This window comes from Neomonachus schauinslandi, chromosome 6, assembly GCF_002201575.2.
Source record: "Neomonachus schauinslandi chromosome 6, ASM220157v2, whole genome shotgun sequence".
Lineage (NCBI taxonomy): Eukaryota > Metazoa > Chordata > Mammalia > Carnivora > Phocidae > Neomonachus > Neomonachus schauinslandi.
In genome coordinates, this window is record NC_058408.1 from 69,928,923 (window position 1) to 69,956,104 (window position 27,182).

Below are 27,182 nucleotides of genomic sequence, written 5' to 3' on the forward strand. Positions count from 1 at the left end.
TCTGTGAAATGTAATCTATTCTGAAAGACTATACTCTTTTCATTTTTCCTCAGATTGTTGGCACTGAGACATTTCAGAACACTAATTGGGCTTACTTTGGTAAATCATATATTAAAGGCGATCTCTCTCTAATAAGCACATGGATAATATTACATAAAATTATATTTCATTTAATTTAAATGCTTCAATTTATGTGGTTGACATAATCCTGTAGCTCCACATTATAGCTAGGACAAAACCATTTTTTATTCAAGGATATTTTCAGCAGAATGGATTGCATTTAAATATAAATTCAATTTTATGAAGCATAGAAAATATGTTTTTTTGACATGGAGAAATTTGAAAAAGATAATGAAGTGAACTGATGTAACACAGAACAAGAATAATCCTTCAAATCTTAATCAGTTAAAGAGGGGATATAGTTTCATAAAAAAGGCATAGTTATATTAAAGCCAGACATAATTTAAATGTGATAAAGAAAAATAAAGAAAAATTTTATCATCATTATATTTATGTGAAAGGAAAGAATTAGCTGAATCTAAATTATTATAGTAAATCAGCTGCTGGAATTTTCTGAAGCTCTTTGTAGTAATATTAACAATTTTTGCACATACTTTTTTGTGGTCTGGTATTTCTCTAAGCCTGTACTTTCTGTGTTTTTATTATTAAAAATGATAATATACTGCTGCTAGAAACTGAGTATGTCATGTGCACATAAATTGAAATTTTCTAAGGGACAGGTGCTATCTTGCTATATGTACATAGATGAGAAACAATAGGAATAATACTGAGCGATTCTTGGAGATAGCAAAGTAAGAAACCATCAAAATAAAACACATAATAATTCTCGTCTTGATTAAGGATAATTTCAGTTGAACTGATATTCTGAAATTTTTAAAAGCCTGCTCACTTTTGTAGTTGTAATAGATTACATAACTTTCAAAGAGTACATTTTACATTTGTAGATCATATAATTATGAATATGATTCATTTACTTGTTAAGTGAAATAAAATGCATGTATGTTAGCATTGTTTTCCAAGGAAAAGAAAGAAAGATCCTACAGAAACCATTCCATTATTAGCTTCCACAGTCACATCGAAGGTTCTTAGATTACATGGAATTAATGTCAGCGTTATTAATGCCAATGGTACGCTCAGGCTTTCAGTTTATGGAGATTTCCTACTTTTACAACTGTGTCTAACTTATGAAAGCAGTGGAAATAGTGTTGCCTAGCAATATTTTTATTTCTATTGTTTATTTTCTTTATTTTCACAGATAGTCACTATAACAGTGTAGAACCTATCGCAAAGTAAGAGCAAGAACTACAGCACACCTCTTCTGTATTACTGTTCTTACTTGGAATATTGTTGGTCAATATGTGTCATTTGAAATATCTGACACGTGTAGTCTAGGGATTTGACAGGTGAGTTATGCTGTCTTAAAATCAGAGCAATGAACTAAACAAAAATAGTTTTTGTTTAAATGCCAAACAACTGGGGTGTCTGGGTGGCTCAGTTGGTTAAGCGACTGCCTTCGGCTCAGGTCACAATCCTGGAGTCCTAGGATCGAGTCCTGCATCAGACTCCCCACTCAGCGGGGAGTCTGCTTCTCCCTCTGACCCTCCCTTCCACCCTCATGTGCTCTCTCTCTCATTCTCTCTCTCTCTCAAATAAATAAGATAAAATCTTAAAAAAAAAATGTTTTAAATGCCAAACAACTAAAAGCCAGCTTCTCATTTTCCTTCCTTTGGCAAGAAAATTGCCTGCACAGTGTTTTAGAATCTAAAATGCATACCTTCAAAACATTTATATGGACCAAGACATCAAGTTATTAAAAAAAAATTGTGTCAAACATAATTCACAGAAAGTGTCTGAATACACTGCATAAGAAATAACCAAAACTCATGTAAATTTATTCAATGATGGTTCTGCTCTACTTTTAGAAGCATTTCCTAGGGCAGGGATATTAATGTACACTCTTCCATTTGTTAGAAAAACAAAGTTGGAGTCAACAGCTGGTAACTCATAAGCTCCATTTCCAAGTAATGATATAAATGGTGTGGGATTTATTTATTTATTTATTTATTTATTTTTTGAAGATTTTATTTATTTATTTGACAGAGAGAGACATAGAGAGAAAGGGAACACAAGCAGGGGGAGTGGGAGAGGGAGAAGCAAGCTCTCTGCTGAGCAGAGAGCCTGATGTGGGGCTCGATCCCAGGACCCTAGGATCATGACCTGAGCCGAAGGCAGACCCTTAACGACTGAGCCACCCAGGTGCCCCAGAATGGTGTGGGATTTAATTACTGCTCCTATAACTGAAGATTTTCCCTTTATTGGGCTTATTCATTTTGGTGTGAAAAGCCCTATGTTCTATTTGCTTTTACTAAGGATTCTGGGAAACCTACAGATTAACAGATTGATCCTCCTGATAGGATTTCAGTGGAAGGCACACATCTTGAACTGATCACATTTTCTCATGTCATTTTATAACTTAGCACTGTGGTAAATGTAGGGGGGCCGTACTAATGTCTTTCTGAGGCACACTGTTACAATACCAAGAATGTAAACCCCCTGGAATTCTTCTGTAATGTCATGTGTCTTGTCCTAATCGGGGTCAGATTCCTACATAAATATGGTGGACTGAATAGACACGTCCACCTCACTTCCACTGAACCCCACTAGTGACAGGAAATGACTTTTCAAAAGATATAGGATACTGGGAAAAAAGAGAACAGAAGAGACAATAACATTCCGAAGACTGAAAAACAGATGACTAGTCTGGAATCCTAAGTTAGCAGTGGATAAAGCTGAACAAGCTACCTAACCGCATCCCCCAAAGTCTCAGAGATGAACAGCACCTAGGACAAATTGATTGGCAAAATTGGGGATAAAACTGAATACTTACTTTAAGTTCTCTTCTCTTTTAATGCAAAACCCTCCCCTATAGCTTCTTTACTTTGAGAGTCTGGATGGTTACTCCTCTCTTATGTGACAGAATATTCGAGGTGTGTTTTCTAGAAAACATAAACCAGAATAGGGGACAGAAGCAGTGTAATTAAAACAGGGGCATGGGTTGAAATTTACTTTGTGAATACTGAGTTCCCCCCTTTTCTTCCCACTTGGTTCCTAGAATATTGACGGCCAGACTGACAGCACCCAGATACGAGAATGTTGTATTGTGTTTTGGGGGTGCAGATGGACTATCACCATCCAAAAGGAGAAACAGTTAAATGTACTAAGATAAGATTCCCCCCATGAACAAACAATTCCAGTGAATCCCACAGTCAACAAGCCCACTGTGGACACAAAACCTCCAATCAGCTGCTAACTGACCTCCTCTGATAGAAGAGCAGGCCGATAAAGACCACCATATGAAACCACCATGTCAAAATAAGAGACTAAACAAACAAATACAAAACCAATTTGGAGGAAAGAGAAGAAACTAAAAATGTATTTCAGTAATATCACTAGAGCAGAAAAGCATCATTAAGTAGGAACGGGCTGCTACCTAAAAAGAACTTCCAAAGAATGGTCTTGAAATAAAAATTTGGCCAAACAAATGAAATCAAATACAAATCTCAATAAATGGATTGGTGAGTGATGCTGAATAGTGGTTGAGTAAAGAACAGAGAAGTGGGGGGAATAAATAACCGAAAATGTAAATTTAAGAACCCAAGAGCTGTGGGGCAGGATGTTTCAGGATCCGTGAAGGAAATGCTGGTTGCCTGGTGGCAGATCCACTAGCACACCATCCAGACGTCGGAAGGACCATCTCCGCACTAATGAAGTGACCAATGGAGAAAGTGCTTCGTTCAGAGAAAGGCAACACTGGGCCATCTCACATGGGAACAGGTGGCTTCTCCTTGCCTGCCCCTTACCAGCCCTGGAGGAAGCAAATAACAGCCTGCCCAGCCAAGCGAGCCCAGCAGAAGCCACTCACACGGGCTCAGTGGACTGCTCTCCCAGTCCAAGTACCACCATCCACAACAGCTTTGCCAGGAACATACCCTTTACCCTTGTTGTCCCAGGGTACTCACATAATACCACATTTCACCCTCAACTGTGTCCATTTTAGAAGAACACTTCGATGGTCATCTTACTCACAGTGTGGTCCATCTATCTCAGCTGCTGTTAGCTCAGGAGTCTGAGAGCCAGAGAACGACATTCCTCAGGGATTCCTCTGGTCAAATTACTGAATCCGAGCTGTTGAAGGATCTGGACCATGCCTTCCACCACAGGATGGCCAGCAAGCTCTGTGCTGAGTCTTCGCCTTCCAGATGTGAGCTCCCTGCAGGCTCTTCTCCATAGTCAGGACCAGGAGGCACTGGGTTGTCCCAAGTCCAGCCTGTACCTGCCATGTACAGTCACCCCTCCTGTGATAGTTTCCAATAAGACTCCATCAAGGACCAGCAATGAGCCCAGTACTATGCTAGGCTTTGAGGATGGAGTTTTTAGCTACGTTGATCCCTTTCTTCTGAAAATCTTCTAGTAAGTAATCTGTGAAAGGGCCTCTTTAAATTGCTGAATAGAGAATTACCACAAATGAGTTCTCCATTTCTGCATTGGCTTTGTTAGTTGGAAAGAAACTGTTTTACTAATGAGCCAAAACAAGCCATTAAATTATGTGAATTCACCATCTCTGGATGCCTGGAGGTCCAGTAGCGAAGAAGTTGATTCTCTGGCCTAGAGTGGGCTAACAATATTTCTGCCTTCCCAAAAATGACTCAATCCTGGGACCTACTGGCCAATAAATCCCACTGACCACAGTGATGGTTGACTATCGATCAGAAGCATTCTGTTTTCTCCTAGAGGAAATCCTTCCTGGCATCATAATTCCTTAAGAACAATGGGATTTATCCTTCCTTTCAAACCTAAGGTTCTGGATGGAGGAGTCAGCTCTGATGTACTGCGAACCCCTAAAGCTCCAGATGGAGAAGTCGGCTTTGATGCACCGCCAACCCAGTGGGGAGTGTTGGATGAGTTACTCTCCTTTGGCAGCGCTTGTGCATCAGAGCAAATGACCTGTTGGTGGGGAAGAGCCGAGCTCCAGGCAAGGTGTACTCTTGGCCGTGAAGAGGAGCAGTGGACACATAGTCCATTGCACAGGGCTGCACACTGAGTCCCGATGGGCATCCGTGTGGGGAGGCTTTCCAGAAGCCCGATCTTGGAAGCTAGGACGGATGGCTCTGACATGCCTCGCATATAGGGGATGCTTGTTAGGCCTAACATCAGGCGCCTGAGCAAGTACTGGGTCATTCATACCTACTGAAATGAATAACATCCTCTGCTTTCCTTGTAGAGTTATTATTCATTACTCCATATTTCAAAAGTCCACATGGATGAAATTGAATCTTGTTTTGTTTTTTCAGAGCTTAAGAAATGATAAAAAGTAAAGCGATAAAGTAAAAGATACTGGCTCATATGTTCCGTTTCACATCGAAGCATCAAATGAATTTTCGAAATCAATGTTTTACCAGAACTTAAAAAAAAAGATACATGGAGTGGAAGATGAGTTGCCCAGACTATGCCATCTGTGGCTATTTTAGACCAGCTGCTGGTCAACCAACCTGCACAAGCCGTAACTTGGCGCAAGTGGGTAAATGAGCCAGAAAGCCCACCCACGCTGACAGCGAAACCCCACAAATTCATGATCCAAATAAGACTTCCTGTTTTATGCCACCAATGTTTTGAGTTATTTGTCATGCAACATGTTAGCATGGCAGTGGATCACAGATACAGTTGCACGTAAACCTTGGGATTATCACGGCAAGCACAGCCGATCTAAGCAGATTTGAGAACAGAGGAGAAGGACTGATGGGAGCGGAGTTGTGAGCAGTTGCTGGAGATGAGCCTGCAGGTGAAACATGGTTCGCGGACGGGACATCGGTTGTGCTGTGCCATCTCCGGGGAAGTAGAGGTAGGTTACTGTACTTAACCAATTATTTGTATGTAAGTATATACTAGACTTATAAAATATATTACATATGTTCATATTTTATACATAGTTTTGTATACTTATATAATTTATATATAGTATATATTGTATTTATATTCATATTATATATTACACATAAGTATATAATACACTGGTCAGTATACTACCATATGTTGACTACTTAATATTTACAATTGTTTGTTGAATGAGGGAACGCATTTCCATTTTATAGGGATAGAGCTGAGGCTTTTAGAGGTTAAGTAGCAGGGATGACGTCAAATTAGCAAGAAGAGCCAAAACCCCAAAACATATCTGATTCTGAAGTCTGTATTTCTTTGTCACTGCATTATATTGATTCCTATTTGAAACATTTCATTCCCTCAAATTATCCACAAACATTAATTGGTTTGGGCATTTCTAAGGGGAAAATGTTTTGTTTTTGTTTGTTTGTTTTACCTCTGGACACATTCCAAAGATTTGGCCCTGTTGGGAAACAAATTTCATCACTTAGCTGATATTGTTCATCCAGAGCCCCTCAGGACATCTTTATATTGAGGTTCGGGGTCAGATGTCAAAGTTAACATTAAATGGAAAACTGAGGTAAAAAGGAAAAAGAGAGGGGGGTGGGATTGGGGAGTCAGGAACTACATTCAAAGTTAGAAACGAAACTCCAGGAAAGGAACGTTCGCATGTCTCACAGTGGACAGGCAGTTGGACTCCACACAATGATTTTTCAAGCAATACCCTCGTTTTACGGGTTACTATCAAAATACACACCACACACCCACGTCCACACACACACACAATAGGTCTAAACTACATAATCCTATTTAGTAGGAAGGCATGAGTTCTTCATCTAACCTATGCTATCTAACACGGAATTACAATTAAACAAAATGTGTTTAGGAAAATCATCTTCCAAGGCAGTTATGCACTTGAAAGCATTCTTATTTACAGCCTAAATGTGGGTGGCTGTTAAAGAAAATTGTAACACAGCATTAAATTTTTATAGCCCTGCTCATGTCACAAGAAAAGAGGCTTAGCAAAATACTTTTGTTTTCGGTGAGTTTAGTGAACTTTGACAGGTTACAGAAGAAATCAAATGTAACGCTATCTGTGGGCTGTTAGGCATTTGTACAAATCCAGATTTGTTTTTGACCCTATTTGCCATGGCCTCATAAACAAATACTTCCAAATCTTCTGCTTGCTCCCCACTCCTAACCCAGGATGTGGCTAATTATTTGTTGAGGAAATACATTAGGAGGGAAAATTTGAATGTGGCATTAAATAGTACATCAGCTTTTGTTCCTATGTGCAAGGCAAAAATGACTATCTGATTCTGCACACTGAGTCTAAGATGAATTTGCTGGGGTGTCCCAGAAAATATTCTTGGAGAGACCCATGATTTTGCATATAGATAGATGGACAGAAACATACACACGCATACATGAAATATACTTTTTATCTCTGAACTCACTACAACTTTACTAATAGCTTGCACATTTGGGAAAAGAACACAGTCACATTGTAAACAAGGGAGTGGTGGACCTGTTGTATGTTCAGCTTGGATATTTCTTGAATATTGGCACATCAGTAAGACTTCCTAAGGAATATGTTCTTTTTTTGCTTTTCTTGCTAACAGTCTGGCAATTACTCATTTGAACTGCCTGTATTTTTAGTTCGTTACAAAGCCAGTAGATTCCCCAGAGCCTTGTTAAAGGGCAATAACACAGGCAAACATTTTTTGTTGGATTTATTTATGTCTCTAGTGACAGTATTGATATAATGTGGTTTATCCTTAATAGGATATAAAGATGGATGCTAATGGAAGTTTGAGAAAAATACAAAAGGGTTTCCTTATTTAATTATAGCAAGCTCTCACTCAGACTGTTGCTGGAAAACATTCCTTGGGCAGAATCCTTTACTCATGTTAGAAAGGATACCTGTAAAATTTGTAGTTCTTAAATTTGAAAAATAGATGTTCAGCAAAAAGGTCAAAATAAATTACAGCAAAAGCAAGTTAATATGACATCATTATGTTTGTATCACTTAACACATTTATACATTTTATAGAATTTTATAAAATGTTTATAAAACAAAGTATATTATGAAAAATCACATGGTGGTCTTGCATTGCATTTCTATTAAAAAGGTAGAAAGTTTTGAAACTATAATATAATGCACTAAATTAATATAATACATTTATGAAACTCAATCCCATCTTAAGAAAACTTTCTACCATGTGATTCATGTTAGTAATATTCCTTTCTATATAGTGATTACATCACTACTCTTGCAAAAGCAAATGCAACCTCAACATTATGCATATGTAATAACTGTATCTACTGAAAAATAGCTAATGATTTTGCATCAACAATGTGCAAATATGTGCTGAAATACAGTTATAATACTAATGAGAATTGCTTGGTATGATTCTGCCCTTAGTCATCTAGTGAATATGTTCTTATATTTAGGTCAACACTTGTTGAATTTCCTGCCATTCTATTGGCAAAATCGTGCATTTATTGTAAGGCTATGACATCAAGTAAAATGCACCACTTAAAGAGTTCATTGTTTTCTCAATGAATTCGATAAATATTGACATATCACTTGTTAAATTCTAGTTTATAAAATTGGCTTATATGTTTAAAAAAGAGATGATTTCTGTCCTCAAACAGCTCAGATAAACTTAATACTAGTAAGGGGAGACGTTCATATAATGATACTTCCGTGTTGTCGTGCAGTGGAGGAATGAACAGGTCTGGGGGGGTGGAAGGACTTGAGGCCCCCGAGGCGGCAGGAGGGTCACACGATGGGGAGCAGAACAGGACCCAGGCGCACAGCGCACACTCTGCAGCTCGAAAGCATAGTTTACGTACTTCAAGATTAGTTTACTGTTCCCATGGATTGTGGACAGAAAGGAATTTCCTCTTTCCAATGTGAACACCACTGTTTCCAAGTAGCTAGGGAAGAAGTCGCATTTGTGTGTGGTGGAGACAGCAGTTTACTGAGCGATCTTACCAACACTGCACGTTCACCCACTGGGGTCCACCAGCCACGCACACACATTTACAAGTGTGTTAAAGACTTCTTTAAAAACACTCAGTGAGTGAGGACTCAGGTCCAATCTGGTACTGAACTTACAAATTAGTTTCAAATATACAGAAAACTTTTGAAGTCTTACGCATTTGGAAATTTTTAAGAAATTAGTTTTTCCCAGTAATTATTATTATTTTTTTTTCATTAATCAAGAAATTTTTCATCACATGGAAACACTGACAGTCCTGTGTTGTTTGTTTACAGATGTTTCCACAGCTGGCCTGTTTGGAAAACATTTAGGAAGTTGCTTCCGTTTCTTCAAAGAACATTGTGACCTTGTGTTGTCTATATAATACCAACATTTTTTAATTTTAAGTTGGTTGGCTGGTAACACCTAGTTTTAAGGAGCAGGCCCTTCACTCAACTGTGTTTTTTAAGACCAAGCAGATGTTGTTCAAGGGGACAAACTTTCAATGAACATGAGTAATTCCTAGAGATCTAATGCACAGTACAGCGAATATAGACAACAGTATTGTGTTACAATCATTAAACTCGCTAAGAGACGAGATCTTAATTATCCAACTGCTAAAAAGATATTATAATCATGTGATGTGATAGAGGTACTAATTAGTGCCAGAATGGCAATCAGATTATAATGTAGAAATGTATCCGTCAATAGGAACATGTTTATTGTACACAATGTTATATATCAGATATATTTCAATTAACTGAAAATATGCCAACCAAATTCCTGAGAATGAGAGCTCTTGGTGAAATTTAGAATTTTGATAAATATTAAAATAGAGTACTATAACTTAAATAGACTCATACAATTTTATTGCAAAAAATGACTAATTTCTTTTTTTTTAAGATTTTATTTATTTATTTGAGAGAGAGAGACAGCAACAGAGAGCATAAGCAGGGGGAGCAGCAGAGGCAGAAGGAGGCTCCCCACTGAGCAGGGAGCCCGACGTGGAACTTGATCCTAGGACCCTGAGATCATGACCTGAGCCGAAGGCAGACGCTTCACCAACTGAGCCACCAGGTGCCCCCCCAAAATAACTAATTTCTAATCTAAATATTAATATTATAGATAAGGGAACAGATTCAGAGAAGTATATGTTTGGACATTAAGTGCCATGTATTACAGAGAATGTTGCTGCTTCTATCTTTGGTTCAAATCGGTTGAAGAATATATTTGAAAATACTAGCGTTTGAGAAGTAACGGAAGGATAGAATTCAACCCAATTTGACAAATATCATTGCTCAGTGGAATAGAAACTAATTATTTAAAGAAAAAATTAATTTTTCATTTGCAGTGTTAATTTTATCCTAGGGAACAAAATAAAAACATTTTATTCAGTTTTTTTGATGAAGACTGTTTTCCCCAATCTGATGTTGAATAGTTTTTTTGTTTTTTTTTACAGATAAAATGTACAGTCCTCATATAAACAACAGCTATCAGGAAAATATCTAATGTTGTTTATTCATTTTTATACGTGTTTCGCTTGAGAGTGGTTTCATACAAAAAGGTAAAGCAGTACCCACACCAGTCCTTGTGTTTCCATGGTAACAAGCGGACAATAAAATATTTGAGTGTAGCTTTGTTGTTTTATTTATTGGCATCATTCAGGTGTGCTCCGAATTTTCCCACCTCAAAGGAAGGTCCGTGTTGCCTGAGGGGAAATCTGTGGCGGGGACAGAGCAGCTCAGGGACCCCCCACCCTGCCTTCAGGTGCCGCCGCAGCCTAGCTGCTTTGCTGTAGCCGAGGGTCCCTGGGACCCTGTGCTGCTCCCACAGTCGCTCCTGGTTGGGGGCGGGGAGCGGGGGGGGAGGTTTTGTGACGAAGGGAGACAGTGCAGGGCTGGAGCCTCTGAAGGCTTCTTACTTTTTTTTCTCATTCTCCTCTGGTTTATCCTGGCTCTCTTTCCCCACTTTGGTGAGGTTGGCACTGATATTTCTGTGCTGCTCGAAATCTCCACCTACTGACACCAGCGCACGCACATCGTTGTGTTGAAATGAATTATCGGCATGAACTCCTCAATTAGGATTTGTTTAGAATTTTGTTTTGTTAGAATTTCATTGTACCAACACTTCCCAGTATCTTCCTCTAGCTTGTCTAGCATTCCAGAATATAATCGGGAAGGTGATAGTTTAGATACCTGACACATGAATCAAGGCTATTAAATGCAGCTTTAATTAAATACAGTTTCTTTAAGAGCAGTGACAGGATTTCATGGGCCTGCATTTTTCTAGTAAGGGGCCATTTAGTTCATTATATAAATAGTCAGGGAAGGGCCTGTAGGTAGGCAATTGATGTTGATAATCTCATCTGAATTTGTTTAGGACTTTCTTCTCTGTTTCAGTTAGAACTATACTTCCGCTGAAATGGAAGAAACTTCCTATCAGCTTCGCTCACTTCCCTAAGTTGGTGAGATACGTGCTCCCTGTATTTCTGTTCTTTTTCTCACTTCTACCCGCTTCTCCCAGGTCATTTCTTGTAACTCGTTGTGTCCTTGTGCCTGTTAATTATACAAATCAAGGTTTATACCTTCGGGATAGTTTAGTGGCATGAATAAGACTTAAGTTTCTTTTAAAAGAGCTATGATTAATAAAAATACTAATTATTTTAGTTAATGTAATCAAAACAGAGGCAAGAAAATTATATGAGAAAATATGCATGTAAATTAAATATGTCACAGTCCATCATAAATCTGATCTTATAAATATTTCTATACCAAACTTAGAAAATTAGAGGATAAAATATCAGTAATTTTAACAGTATTTAGAATGATAAATTTACCCTCTAACTCTATAAGAAAACAATAATGTAGGGAGAGGGAGACATTTATTAGGGCAAGAAAATAAAAAGAAAAACTCAGAAAATAAAAAGTGTTGTCATTATTTCTATTTGCTTAAAGAAGGAAACCACTTTCCTTCTAGCAACCTCAGATGCAATGATGAACGGCCCCTTCCAACATGCTGTTCTAAGAGTGACCTCAGGCACTCAGGACCTGGTTGCTCAGTAGGAGAGATGCCCAAATTGTCCTTCACAATCCTTTTAGTGGTGGGGAGAGAGACAAGAGAAACCAGGTCACAATGCAGAATTCTTATCCAACACAAGTTAATTTATACCTTTCCTGAAATGGGACTTACATATCTCCTTTTATTTTATGAAGTTCATTCCAGCCTGGCTCTCAGCACACACATACAGTAATTTTCATGGCTTTCTCATTTTTAAAAAAGATTTTATTTATTTATTTGTTTGTTTGTTTGTTTGTTTGTTTATTTATTTGAGAGAGAGAGAGCACAAGCAGGGGGAGTGACAGGCAGAGGGAGAAGCAGGCTCCTGGCTGAGCAGGGAGCCCGATGTGGGGCTTGATCCCAGGACCTGAGACCATGACCTGAGCCGATGGCAGAAGCCTAACTGACTGAGCCACCCAGGTGCCTCACGGCTATACCATTTTAAAGATAATTAATATATATTCTCACAGAGAGGGAACATGATGTTATAGGCAGAGATGAAATAATCATTAATAGATCAGGGCTCAAATCCTAACTGCATCAATCATTTGTCCGTAGACAGTTCACCTGAATTTTCTTGACATACAGGATAAAGACCAATCAGAATTTCAACAAAACTGTTCCCCATTTGGGTGATTTTATTGCATAAAGCGTGTGGATCAGAGCTGCACAAGGGGTGAGGTGTGGTGGGTCACCCAGACCCCACAGTGCTGAGGGTCGTCCTCAGAGCAGAGGGAGTGGAAGCCGCCGTGGTCACAGCTTGTCCCTCGTACAGGAGGAGAGACAGGAGCCTCCCCCGGGGCATCAACAATTGGCATGGATCAGCGTAGGGGCACGAAGCCCAATACCCCTGGCCATGATCCAGGCCCAGTCTGCAGGCCAGTCGAGCAGACCCTCTCCTGGATCCGCCAAGGCAGTGGTCCAGCACGTCCTTCTGCTCGGCCCCATCCCCTCCCTCCTTTACCCAGCTTCCATTCTTTTTTTTTTTTTTTTTTAAGATTTTATTTATTTTTTAGAGAGCGAGCGAGAGAGAAACAGCATGAGAGGGGCAAGGGTCAGAGGGAGAAGGAGGCTCCCCGCTGAGCCAGGAGCCCGATGTGGGACTTGATCCCAGGACCCTGGGATCATGACCTGAGCCGAAGGCAGATGCTTAACCATCTGAGCCACCCAGGCGCCCACCCAGCTTCCATTCTAAGAGCCATTCCCAGTAGACTTCTACCTGCTTTTCTCTGTCTCAGCATCGGTTTCGGGGGAACCCTACTGTTCCTGGAGGGTTTTTTATACTGTTTTGTGAAAGCTAGAATTTGAATGGTGAGCCGTCTTCCTTTGCTTGGAATTGATAACTTCCTGTTCCTCTGAAGAGCAGGGCTCTAAAGAAGAACTGGGACGTTTATCCCCTTCATGGTCGGAGCCTCATATTTCATGCTATTTTTTTTCGTGCGACACTTTTGTCCCCAGTGTCCTTATTCAGTACATCTGGGAGAAAATGTGACCTGTTACACAGTCCCTTTAATTGTTGAAATGGAGTAAGTCACCTTCTTCACTGTCACTAATGTAGAGATCCGCTGTCAAGGGATTCCTTCTGCACCAAGGTCATTGGCTAGAGAGCATGTTTCCTAATTGCTTTTGGCACAGTGTGAGTGCGTGGGCAACGGGTGCATAAGGCAGCCCCAGCATCAGCTCACACCAGGAAAGGATGGGCTACAGTGTGGCCAGGGACATTCTGAGCTTTTGTTGCATGAGCGGATCGCAACAAAATATATATAAACATAGAGGTGCTCTGTGCAAGATGCCACGAGGAGTGGCTGCCCTTTCCATGATGGATCAGACTGAAAGAGCCATCACTGAGGCCGCAGTAATGCACCTGTTGCAAATGGACACGAAGATAACAAAAGTTGTGCTGTGACTAAAAACTCCCGTAAGTCTCTGAAGAAAATTCCAGCATAAACCGTTAGACCGAAAGAAAATCTACTCTACACGGCAGAATATACACTTCGCGGCACCTTCTGTGAAAAGGGAACACTCTGAGTGTCCATCAGTTTCTGTGCAGCTCAAGCGGACACGCTGACTCCTGACCACGTCTGGGACCCTCCAGCTGGTGGGGATCGACAGGTGCAGGGGTGGCGAGCCTCTTACAGCACGACAGTGCTGAGGGCAGTGGTAACATCCCTCAGCTTCACTGAAATCTTGGCTACTTCTCTGGTCTCTGGCCTCCCTCCCCTTACAGCCTTTACATGGGAAAACGTGTCCTTGTCCCTTCTTTCTCTGCCCCTTTGAGATGTGAATCACAACCGGGACTGGCTTTCTTGAGGACCTACAGAGAGCCTCCCCTCAGTCTTCTGGAGGGCGACTTTGGGGCTGACTTGTTCCAGGAAAACTCCCTGCTGTTATAAAAGCAGGAGAGGGTCTGCTCTTCCTTTGGGTAGGACCAATCATCAAACACACATGGCCTCTCACTGCCCCCTTCACCCCAGCTCTTAAAACCTCTGTGGCTTTGGTTGCAGCGAAGTTGAGAAACTGAGTCCTGGCCTCGCTCCCCTGTTTAAATGTATCTACTGCGTATTTTGCTTGGACAACAGCATCAGATCATACCTGAAAACTGTCAAAATACTGCAATGTCAGCTCTTACCTGAATCAGAGAATTAGCAAATTTGTGTTTTGCATCAGCTAGTGTCTTAGTAATAATTGTGCAGCATTTCTTAGCTTCAGGGCTGAGGACTGGGGAGCAGATTGGAGACAGATCTGAAATTAGGGCCTCATCCAAAGAATCCAAAATGCTCTCAAAGAGAACCTGGATCTCTACAGACACATAAGGATTGACATTTAAAAATGAGAACAGTGCCAGCCACAGATTGTGAATCTCTTGATTAAAATTTCACTGAACATCCAGTGAGATTATTATAGAGTGCCAACTAACAGCCTTTTAAAAATTATTCTTATACACCCCTGCAGTATCCGTTGTCTTGAATCATCAGAGTGCGAATGGCTGGCTGAAACGTGTCATGGGTTGGCTCACAGAATGGTATAGTCCTTCCTTTTACACTAGTTGGAAAGTTACTGAAAAACCAGACACTTCTGACTTTTCTCTGTGATTCACTGTATATCAATGAATTTAGCTGCATAAGTTAGCTAAAAATCTGAATATTCCATGTATCTGTAGCCTGAAGTCACCCAATAGGTTTGATATGCGCAGTGTTTGTTCTGAAAGACGTTGGTGGAATTGTTCTTAAACATGGAGAACTGCAGGTCACCTGGGTGGCTCAGATGGTTAAGCGTCTGCCTTAGGCTCAGGTCATGATCCCAGGGTCCTGGGATCGAGTCCCGCATCGGGCTCCCTGCTCCTTGGGAGCCTGCTTCTCCCTCTGCCTCTCTCTCTCTTGTCTCTCATGAATAAATAAAAATTAAAATAAAAAAAAACTTGGAGAACTGCAGATCCCTTGATAATAATCACGTTGTAAACCCCCTGTCCACAAAATATTAGAGGACTCAGATGTCTCCCACCACCCCTGCTTTTTGCGAGGGAAAAAATCTTAACACAGCCCCCTTATGAACTGTATAGATTATGAGATGGAGCAAAATTAAATAAGGTTTCAGACTGGACTTTGATAAGCCTCAGGATTTGGACTGGGATCCCGGCCCCTAATCCTAAAATGTGCCCTTTCTTGTACCACACCATCAGCAGTAAGTTCAAATAGCCACTTTTTTACTTTATAGACCTCCCAGGGCCACACGGCTGACAGGATTTAATTTATATTGATAGGACTTCACAGTCTTGGAATGAAACTATTTTCCAGTATTTGTCACTTTTGTCCACGGCCCAAATTCTCCATGGCCTCGCCTTAGATGATGTTTCCTCCATGTTCTTGATCATTTTGGTTTTTTTGTTCTGACACAGTAGTTCCATGGTCTACGTGAGATTTGGGCTGGGCGTCCAATAAGGCACACACAGGTTGATACAAGTGAAACCTACTTTCAACAATTATATTACACTCTTAGAAACACATATTTTAGGAGAAGAAATAGCAAAAAAATAATTGAAAACTTAAGAAGAATCAAATGGAAGGTAGGGGAAGTGGGAAAGCTTTCACTCAGATATCAACCTTAGATTGCAACCTTTCAGAACTTGTCTCTCTACTTCTTTAAAATACGAGTTTGGGGAAGTAGTTAGTGGTGAAGGAATGGTGTAGACGATTTGATTAGCCTCTCCTCTGCTCTCCCAAGTGATAGGTTCTACTTCGATTGCTTTTAAAGTTGTTGCAAAGCACTAGCATTTCTCCTTCCAACTTTAAACTTCAATTCTTCAAATAATTTATTAACTTGTGATCCCTAGGTACACTCAATAAGAGAGTTTAACAACAAAGAAAAAAACACATGTTTTATATTAATATGTATTTTCTGCTCTCCCCTTCGAAAGGAGGTCAATCTGCTAGGGCAGAATCATGAACACACAGCTCCAAGACATCGCATATGACACATACACAATCTGTGTACCTGGGAAGCTGGTGTGTGAGAACCACAAGAATAAACATTCTAAGTACTTGAATTTGGTGTTTTTACTCTTTGACCCAGGATTATAAGTTATTACATTTGCATTGGATTCAAACAGTGTTCAGTATTTATAATAGAGATGAAACAACCCAAATAGTCCATCCATGTATGAGAAATGACAGCCCCAGATGAATTTGTTTTACCATATCAGGAAAATTTCATTTACTTCAGCTAATAAGAACAATAGCTGCCTTTGAAAAAAAATAAGTTTAAATAAGATCTTTAATTAAATAACATTTGCCTAAAGTATCATGCAGGATAAAACTACAAATATATGCCCATTTGGATATTTCCTGCAGAGGGTCCAATGGAGCCGCTCAGAGCAGAGCTAAAGTCATCTGAGCACTTCCTCACTGTGTGTCGGACAATTGATGCCAGGATGGCCCAGACAGCTGGAGACTGGAAACACTGGGGGCTTCTTGGGCAGCCCCGTCCCATGTGGTTTCCCCAGCACAGAAGCTTCAGGGAACTAGAATTCTTACATGTTGGCTCAGGGATCCCATGGAGCTTGTTGAGAGAGAGCCCAATGGAAGCCATATTGCTTTGGAAACCTAGCCATGAACGCCAGGTGGCCTCAGTTGTGCTGTCCTGGTCCATGCGGTCCCAACGGTTTGCCCGAGGGGTGAAAACTTAGCCCTCTCGCTCTCACTGGAGGCTTATTAGTGTCACAGTGCAAGAAGAACATTGAGGATGGGTGTGTATTGGTGCAGCCATCTTCGGTCACGTCCACTTGCTTCAGCTTTAAGTGACTTATTTTGACAACTGGAGTTAACATTACAATGTTCTGGTTTAAAGGGTTGGTGGAAATTTTTTTCTAAAGTTACAGACCTATTACCAAATATCAGGTGATGCGATACATACCTTAAGCACAACATCTTATACTATCTTCCCAATAACTTTATGAGACGTTAACTAATATTTTCTCATTTTGCAGATTAGAAAATATTAATAAGGTAGATAACTTTCCAAAGGTATATGGGAGATGCACATTTTGAATGCACATTTGACTGCTGAGTAATTGCTCTTAACCACTCTGCTGTACCATCCTGGTCCCTCGTTTAAGGAGACAGATTTCAGAGATAAGTGGATTTACTCATGATCACACAGTTCTGTGGCCATTGACCCAAGACCAGAGCCTAAGATTCCTGAATCCCTGCCCACACCAGGCTGTTCCTAATGAGTAATGTGAAAGTGAGAAACCTTGATGGTTTACTTGTAAGAATGTTTTGGAAGGTGACATAATATTTAAATGGATCAGAGTAGGGCCAGAGTTTACTCTGGATAATACGCTGGGCAGGCTGCCAGATCCTTGATGATCAGTTCTCTTGATGGAAATGTTTACAAAATTGCTCTTATTACAGTCTCCCAGAAACTGTGCCAATATGTGCTCATGCACCCCTGTTACCTCCAGGTGGTGCCCTCAGCCTTCCAGAAAGCTCTCAGCTGACCCAGGCCAGTGACCGGAGATTCAATGCGAGGTATGCTCAGTGCTCCTGGCCACCTCTCATCCTATGACCTTTCCTTTCTGCCTCCCTTCAGCTCCAGAAGGCCTTTCTGGTCCTTTTCTTCTATGAAGATTGGATTTCAATCAAACAAAAAGAAAACTTCAAAATTACATCTGAATTTCAAGACAACCATTTGTGATAAAATATTTAACCCATTTTAAATTAAAACTTCTGAGTATGAAAATAACTTGCTAAGTATCATACCGACAGAGAGAAGATTTGAACTTGAGATTTTGAACTAAAAAAAATTGTTTTCACTCTCCAAATTCACTCTTTTTATGTAAAATAAATATGTCTTGATGTCCCCCATTTATACTTGCTGTACTACTGTCACTGGGACCAAAGCGCTCTTTGACTCTCAACATGTCTTAGTTTAAAGACAAAGTCAGCCTTCCTTGATGCTCTGGAAGACCAAACCAAAGCCATTGCCTTCCATCTGGCGCCCACAAGGTGTTGATCAGAAGCATCTCTGATTGGCTGGAACCATCTTCTTTCTGTAAAGGAAATTCAGACTTCACTGGGTGTGCTCATGCACACACACACACACACACATTTTCCTTCGTCAAGGGTTTGTGAGTGTTATGATCTCACAACCCAAAGAGTGATGGAGACACCCTGAGCCCTCCTAGATGCAGTCGAACCCCTAAACCCTTTCTATGATGCTTGATCTGAACCTTAAAGCACCTGGCCCATATGTTTTAGGTAGAATTTTATTAGGTAGGTTGCAAATTACAAAATTGGTCTCTCTCTCTCTCTTTTTTTTTTTCAAAGTCTGCATTCCATTATAGGATCCCCCAACAATCTGGTTGGTATTTTTTTTAATTTTTTATTGTTATGTTAATCACCATACATTACATCATTAGTTTTAGATGTAGTGTTCCATGATTCATTGTTTGTGCATAACACCCAGTGCTCCATGCAGAACGTGCCCTCCTCAATACCCATCACCAGGCTAACCCATCCTTCTAACCCCCTCCCCTCCAGAACCCTCAGTAGGTTTTTCAGAGTCCATCGTCTCTCATGGTTCATCTCCCCCTCCGATTTCCCCCTCCTCATTCTTCCCCTCCTGCTATCTTCTTCTTCTTCTTTTTTTCCTTATACTATATTGCATTATGTGTTTCAGAGGTACAGATCTGAGATTCAACAGTCTTGCACAATTGACAGTGCTTACCAGAGCACATACCCTCCCCAGTGTCTATCACCCAGTCACTCCATCCCTCCCACCCCACTCCCCACTCTAGCAACCCTTAGTTTGTTTCCTGAGAGTAAGAATTCCTCATATCACTGAGGTCATATGATACATGTCTTTCTCTGTTTGACTTATTTCGCTCAGCATAATACCCTCCAGTTCCATCCATTGTTGCAAATGGCAAGATCTCATTCCTTTTGATGGCTGCATAATATTCCATTGTATATATATATACCACTTCTTCTTTATCCATTCATCTGTCGATGCACATCTTGGCTCTTTCCACAGTTTGGCTATTGTGGACATTGCTGCTATAAACAGCAGGGTGCACGTACCCCTTTGGATCCCTACATTTGTATCTTTGGGGTAAATACCCAGTAGTGCAATTGCTGGATCATATGGTAGCTCTATTTTCAACTTTTTGAGGAACCTCCATACTGTTTTCCAGAGTGGCTGCACCAGCTTGCATTCCCACCAACAGTGTAGGAGGGTTCCCCTTTCTCTGCATCCCCGCCAACATCTGTCATTTCCTGACTTGTTAATTTTAGCCATTCTGACTGGTGTGAGGTGGTATCTCATTGAGGTTTTGATTTGGATTTCCCTGATGCTGAGCGATGTTGAACACTTTTTCATGTGTCTGTTGGCCATTTGGATGTCTTCTTTGGAAAAATGTCTGTTCATGTCTTCTGCCCATTTCTTGATTAGATTCATTGTTCTTTGGGTGTTGGAGTTTGATAAGTTCTTTATAGATTTTGGATACTAGCCCTTTATCTGATATGTCATTTGCAAATATCTTCTCCCATTCTGTCGGTTGTCTTTCGGTTTTGTTGACTGTTTCCTTTGCTTTGCAAAAGGTTTTTATCTTGATGAAGTCCCAATAGTTCATTTTGCCCTTGCTTCCCTTGACTTTGGTAATGTTTCTAGGAAGAAGTTGCTGCGGCTGAGGTCAAAGAGGTTGCTGCCTGTGTTCTCCTCTAGGATTTTGATGGACTCCTGTCTCACATTGAGGTCTTTCATCCATTTGGAGTCTATTTTTGTGTGTGGTGTAAGGAAATGGTCCAGTTTCATTCTTCTGCATGGGGCTGTCCAATTTTCCCAACACCATTTGTTGAAGAGACTGTCTTTGTTCCATTGGACATTCTTTCCTGCTTTGTCAAAGATGAGTTGACCATAGAGTTGAGGGTCATTTCTGGGCTCTCTATTCTGTTCCATTGATCTATGTGCCTGTTTTTGTGCCAGTACCATACTGTCTTTTCGATGACAGCTTTGTAATAGAGCTGGAAGTCCGGAATTGTGATGCCGCCAGCTTTGCTTTTCTTTTTCAACATTCCTCTGGCTATTCGGGGTCTTTTCTGGTTCCATACACATTTTAGGATGATTTGTTCCATTTCTTTGAAAAAAGTGGATGGTATTTTGATGGGGATTGCATTGAATGTGTAGATTGCTCTAGGTAGCATTGACATCTTCACAATATTTGTTCTTCCAATCCATGAGCATGGAACGTTTTTCCATTGCTTTGTGTCTTCCTCAATTTCTTTCATGAGTATTTTATAGTTTTCTGAGTACAGATCCTTTGCCTCTTTGGTTAGATTTATTCCTAGGTATCTTATAGTTTTGGGTGCAATTGTAAATGGGATCGACTCCTTAATTTCTCTTTCTTCTGTCTTGTTGTTGGTGTATAAGAATGCCACTGACTTCTGTGCATTGATTTTATATCCTGCCACTTGACTGAATTCCTGTATGAGTTCTAGCAGTTTTGGGGTGGAGTCTTTTGGGTTTTCCACATAAAGTATCATATCATCTGTAAAGAGTGAGAGTTTGACTACTTCTTTGTCGATTTGGATGCCTTTGATTTCTTTTTGTTTTCTGATTGCTGTGGCTAGGACTTCTAATACTATGATGAATAGCAGTGGTGACAGTGGACATCCCTGACAGGTTCCTGACCTTAGGGGTAAAGCTCTCAGTTTTTCCCCATTGAGAATGATATTCACTGTAGGTTTTTCATAGATGGCTTTTATGATATTGAGGTATGTACCCTCTATCCCTATACTCTGAAGAGTTTTGATCAAGAAAGGATGCTGTACTTTGTCAAATGCTTTTTCTGCATCTGTTGAGACGATCATATGGTTCTTGTTCTTTCTTTTGTTAATGTATTGTATCACGTTGATTGATTTGCAGATTTTGAACCAACCTTGCAGCCCAGGGATAAATCCCACTTGGTCATGGTGAAAAATCCTTTTAATGTATTAATCCTATTGGCTAGTATTTTGGTGAGAATTTTTGCATCCATGTTCATCAGGGATATTGGTCTGTAATTCTCCTTTTTGATGGGGTCTTTGTCTGGTTTTGGGATCAAGGTAATGGTGGCCACATAAAATGAGTTTGGAAGTTTTCCTTCCATTTCTATTTTTTGGAACAGTTTCAGAAGAATAGGTATTAATTCTTCTTGAAATGTTTGGTAGAATTCCCCTGGGAAGCCATCTGGCCCTGGGCTTTTGTTTTTTGGGAGATTTTTGATGACTGCTTCAATTTCCTTAGTTGTTATAGGTCTGTTCAGGTTTTCTATTTCTTCCTGGTTCAGTTTTGGTAGTTGATACATCTCTAGGAATGCCTCCATTTCTTTCAGGTTATCTAATTTGCTGGCATAGAGTGGCTCATAATATGTTCTTATAATTGTTTGTATTTCTTTGGTGTTGGTTGTGATCTCTCCTCTTTTGTTTGTGATTTTGTTGATTTGGGTCATTTCTCTTTTCTTTTTGATAAGTCTGGCCAGGGGTTTATCAATCTTGTTAATTTTTTCAAAGAACCAGCTCCTAGGTTTGTTGATCTGTTCTACTGTTCTTTTGGTTTCTATTTCATTGATTTCTGCTCTGATCTTTATGATTTCTCTTCTCCTGCTGGGTTTAGGCTTTATTTGCTGTTCTTTCTCCAGCTCCTTTAGGTGGAGGGTTAGGTTGTGTACTTGAGACCTTTCTTGTTTCTTGAGAAAGGCTTGTATTGCTATATACTTTCCTCTTAGGACCACCTTTGCTGCATCCCAAAGATTTTGAATAGTTGTGTTTTCATTTTCATTAGTTTCTATGAATTTTTTTAATTCTTCTTTAATTTCCTGGTTGACCCATTCATTCTTTAGTAGGATGCTCTTTAGCCTCCATGTATTTGAGTTCTTTCCGACTTTCTTCTTGTGATTGAGTTCTAGTTTCAAAGCATTGTGGTCTGAAAATAGGCAGGGAATGATCCCAATCTTTTGGTACCAGTTGAGACCTGATTTGTGCCCTAGGATGTGATCTATTTTGGAGAATGTTCCATGGGCACTAGAGAAGAATGTGTATTCCGTTGCTTTGGGATAGAATATTCTGAATATGTCTTTTAAGTCAATTTGGTCCAGCATGTCATTTAAGGTCTTTATTTCCTTGTTGATCTTTTGCTTAGATGATCTGTCCATTTCAGTGAGGGAGGTGTTAACATCCCCCACTATTATTGTATTGTTGTCAATGTGTTTCTTTGCTTTTGTTATTAATTGCCTTATATAATTGGCTGCTCCCATGTTAGGGGCATAGATATTTACAATTGTTAGATCTTCTTGTTGGATAGACCCTTTAAGTAGGATATAATGTCCTTCCTCATCCCTTATTGCAGTCTTTGGTTTAAAATCTAATTTGTCTGATATAAGGATTGCCACCCCAGCTTTCTTTTGGTGTCCATTAGCATGGTAAATGGCTCCCCCTCACTTTCAATCTGGGGCTGTCTTTGGGTCGAAAATGAGTCTCTTGCAGACAGCATATCGATGGGTCTTGTTTTTTAATCCAATCTGATAGCCTGTGTCTTTTGATTGGGGCATTTAACCCATTTACATTCAGGGTAACTATTGAAAGATAGGAATTTAGTGCCATTGTATTGCCTGTAAGGTGACTGTTACTGTATATTGTCTGTGTTCTTTTCTGGTCTATGTTGCTTTTAGGCTTTCTCTTTGCTTAGAGGACCCCTTTCAAGATTTTTTGTAGGGCTGGTTTCGTGTTTGCAAATTCCTTTAGTTTTTGTTTGTCCTGGAAGCTTTTTCTCTCTCCTTCTATTTTCAATGACAGCCTAGCTAGATATAGTATTCTTGGCTGCATATTTTTCTCATTTAGTGCTCTGAAGATATCCTGCCAGTCCTTTCTGGCCTGCCAGGTCTCTGTGGGTAGGTCTGTTGCCAATCTAATGTTTCTACCATTGGAGGTTACATATCTCTTCTCCCGAGCTGCTTTCAGGATTTTCTCTTTGTCTCTGAGACTTGTAAGTTTCACTATTAGATGTTGGGGTGTTGACCTATTTTTATTGATTTTGAGAGGGGTTCTCTGTGCTTCCTGGATTTTGATGCCTGTTTCCTTCCCCAAATTAGGGAAGTTCTCTGCTATAATTTGCTCCATTATACCTTCTGCCCCTCTCTCTCTTTCTTCTTCTTCTGGGATCCCAATTATTCTAATATTGTTTCATCTTATGGTATTGCTTATCTCTCGAATTCTGCCCTCGTGATCCCGTAGTTGTTTATCTCTCTTTTTCTCAGCTTCTTTATTTTCCATCATTTGGTCTTCTATATCACTGATTCTCTCTTCTGCCTCATTTATCCTAGCATTTAGCGCCCCCATATTTGATGGCACCTCATTAATAGCCTTTTTGATTTCGACTTGGTTAGATTTTAGTTCTTTTATTTCTCCAAAAAGCGTTTCTCTAATAACTTCCATGCTTTTTTCAAGCCCAGCTAGTATCTTTAAAGTGATGATTCTGAACTCTAGATCCGACATTGTACTAATGTCTGTATTGAGTAGGTCCCTGGCAGTCGGTACTACCTCTTGTTTTTTTGTTGAGGTGATTTTTTCCGTCTTGTCATTTTGTCCAGAGAATAGATTAATGAGAGAACAAAATGCTAACAGGTTAACAACATCCCCAGAAAATATGCTCTAAACAAATCAGAAAAGACCTGAAGCAGTGGGAAAAGAAAGGGACAGAGAGAAAAAGGAAAAAGAAAAAGAAAAAGATAAAGATAAAAACAAACAAAAACAGAACAAAAGAAATATTATGATCAAATATGATCAGGCTGGTACATAGATCAGTGCCACACACTAGATTTTGGGTGTATTTTGGTCTGTTAGAAGAAAGTGCCTCCCAAAATTTTAAAGAAAGAAAAACTTATATATGTACAAAAATAAGGGTTGATATGATGAAGGGATGGAATATGAATGTAAAGATGAAAAATATAAAAAAAATTTTATAAAAGGAATTGATAAGAAGTTGTTTGAAAAAAGAAAGAAGAGGATTTAAAAAAAAAAAAGAAAAAAAGGGAGAGAAGTGATCAGGCAGGGGCATAGAAAAAAAACATACACTAGAGATTTAGGGTATATTTTGATCTGTTAGAAGAAACTATCTCAAAATTTTAAAGAGAGAACAGCTTATATATATATGCCATCAATATGGGTAACTGCTATGAAGGGATAGAATATGACTCTAAAAATGAAAAATAAAAATGTTTTTTAAAAAAGGGATTGATAAGATGTTGGTTGAGAAAGGGAAAAAGAAAAATTCAAGAAAAATAAATAAAAGACAGTTTAAAAAAATTAACTTCGAAATACTAAAGAATCATGGTAAAAAAGCCATGGATTCTATGTGCAGTATTCCCCTAGCGCTGGAGTTCTGCCGTTCTCATTGATGGGTAAACTTGGTCTTGGATGACTGTTCTTGCTGATCTTCTGGGGGAGGGGCCTGTGGCCGTGGTTCCCAAATGTCTTTGCTGGAGGCAGAATCACCCTCCCCTTGCCTGTCCCAGCTAAGTAATCTGCTCGGGTTTGCTCTCAGGAGCTTTTGTTCCCTGCAAGCTTTCCATACAGCTTTGGAGGCTGAGAGTGAAAATGGTGGCCTCCCAATCTCCACCCCGGAGGAGCCGAGAACTAGGGGCCCCGCTCCTCGGTGAGCCCCCAGAGAAAAGCAGTCAGTCACTCCCGTCTCCCTGGTCTCCGGCCGCACTCCATGCTCTCCCAGCCTGTGACCGAGCATTTCTCTCTCTGGCATCCGACCCCGTGTGGAGTCTCCAAACCCAGCAGATCCCTGCGGTTCGCTCCTGCGCCTCTCCTCCTGGGGGAGGAAGGTGAGTCTCCCCAGATCTTCCGCTTGTTGGGTCCCTGCTGGAGGAGCAGTGGCCCAACTGTGCTGCGGATCACGGTTTATGGCAACCCCAAGCTGAGAGCCCGCGCCTCGGCTCCGTCTCTGTAGCCGGCTTCCCTGCTCCAATACCTGGGAGCTCTGCCACACTCAGACACCCCCAGACTTTCTGTGACCCCAAGGGTCCTGAGACCACACTGTCCCGTGAGGGTTCCACCCCTCGCTTAGCCACCGGAGTGACGTCCCTCAGGGGAGCAGACTTCTAAAAGTTCCGATTTTGTGCTCCACAGCTCTATCACTTGCCAGAAGCGGCCGATGGAGGCCCCTCTCCCGCCGTCTATCCTCCCAAATATCGCCTCGGATTCACTTCTCCGCACGTCCTACCTTCCAGAAAGTGGTCGCTTTTCTGATGAGAGAGTTGTTGCTCTTCTTTTCTTCGATCTCCTGTTGAGTTTGTAGGTGTTCAGAATGGTTTGATCCCTATCCAGCTGAATTCCTGAGTCCAGACGAAATCCAGGTCTCCTACTCCTCTGCCATCTTACTCCGCCCCCCCAAAATTGGTCTCTCTTAAACCAATTTAAACCAGCAGAGGAATTTAACATCACATAACTGGGAAGCTCAAAGGAGGTGGTCTGCTCGGGCCACTTTGGAACCAGAGCCTCCAACAATGTCCTTAGTTCATTTGATTCCCTCCCTCCCTCCCCTCCACCTCTCTCCCTCCTTATCTCTCTCCCTCTCTTTCTCCAGTATGTGCTTGCTCTTTTTCCTGTGTGGCATCCATTATTCTTCTCAAGTAGTCTCATTTACTGCAGTGACCAACAAGCAACTCCAGGCTTAGCTTATACCAACTATAGTATCTCTCTTTACCACTAGTACCAGCAAAAGCTCTGGGGCCAGATTCTTACAGAGATGATGTGGGTCACATGCTCATTTCTGAACCAAACTTTGTGGTCAGTAATAGAGAACATTCTGATTTGCCAGGCTTATCATCGTGTGTTCATCCTTGGGTCTATAAACAGATAGTATTTCTAACCCAAAGACATAGCCAAGGAGTGGGAGAACAGTTCCTCTCCAGAAGAAGTTAAGAATGGGGAAGAGGATGGGTGCTGGGAAGTTAAACACTGGTCATGCATGTTCTGCTTTGTTGCTCAAGTTAAAAACCATACAGCTTAGTGGGGTGGAGTTTGTGTAATTAGAGAGGTGTTATTTTTCCACAAATGAAGCAAATTGACACACATAGTAGTCAGTTATATTTTAGGAAAAAATAGGTATTTCCATGCTTTTGCAGATTTATGGCTCTAGCTTTTCTGTCCCACTTGTTCTAAATACCTAGCACATGTCTCTCCAGCTTGGCACACACTTGACTTTCTTTTTTTGGATATGATTCCCCCTCACTCTCTGCCTCTAAGCGCTGAGGCTATGGTTAAGAGATACTCCTTTTCTATTTTGCCTTATGGGGTTTGTAGAGACCAGCTGTGTATGTCTGCTTCTGCAGGACACCAGGAACAATGGCAGAGTCAAGGTGTTGTGTTTACTAATGCCTGGGACTGCTCATCTTGGTCTCACCCTGTACCTCCTATCAGCTTCTTGTACAATATGCCTCCCCTGTTGTAGGCAAATAGTGAATATCATAAGCCTTTTGAACAGCACATATCTATTCTTAGACTTTAGTATGCTCTCTTAATAAAAGAAACAATTGAAAAGAACATGCATTTTCTTAGGAACAGTGCTTCATTTTGCAGGAAAAAAATCACGCCATCAGGAATTCAGATTTTTTTTCTGCAAGAGAAATAAACAATTCAT